Source organism: Aplysia californica, unplaced genomic scaffold (genome assembly GCF_000002075.1).
Source record: "Aplysia californica isolate F4 #8 unplaced genomic scaffold, AplCal3.0 scaffold01191, whole genome shotgun sequence".
In the NCBI taxonomy this organism is placed as follows: Eukaryota; Metazoa; Mollusca; class Gastropoda; order Aplysiida; family Aplysiidae; genus Aplysia; species Aplysia californica.
Genome location: NW_004798461.1, coordinates 46,742 through 47,260, shown reverse-complemented (window position 1 = coordinate 47,260; position 519 = coordinate 46,742).

The following is a 519-nucleotide window of genomic DNA, read 5'->3' as shown; positions in this document are numbered from 1 at the left end:
GGGGGGGGGGTCTCTTTTGTTTTGTTTTGTTTGTTTCAATTTCTCGGGATTTAAAAAAAATATGTTTCGAAGATCACAGAAGTGCCTCAGGGTCCGTGAGAAAACAGTCAACAGAGATAACTTGTGAGCACACATTCAAGAACTGTGAAGATATTTGTATTTTTCATTGACACGACTGTGTTGGCGGGGGGCTCTCGTGGCCTAGAGGTTAAGGTGTTCGCCTCTCATTCAAAGGTCACGGGGTCGAATCCGGGTCTTCCGGTACTTTGCCGACTGGCGTGGGCGATCATGGACCTCCACTTCACTCTGTCTTGCCGAATCCGGGTTTCGGGGGAAAAATTGTCTTTTTCTAAAATGGTCTACTTTCACCTCCTTTCCTGCTCTCTAGCTATGTTCTGTCGTCTACTTTCGTCTCCACTTTCTGCCCCCACCCCCTCACCTCCTTTACCTTCTCTTCTGGGCTCCTGACTCTTTATGCAGCATTTCTACTGCTACTCCTTGGCTCCTCCTAATGCAGTC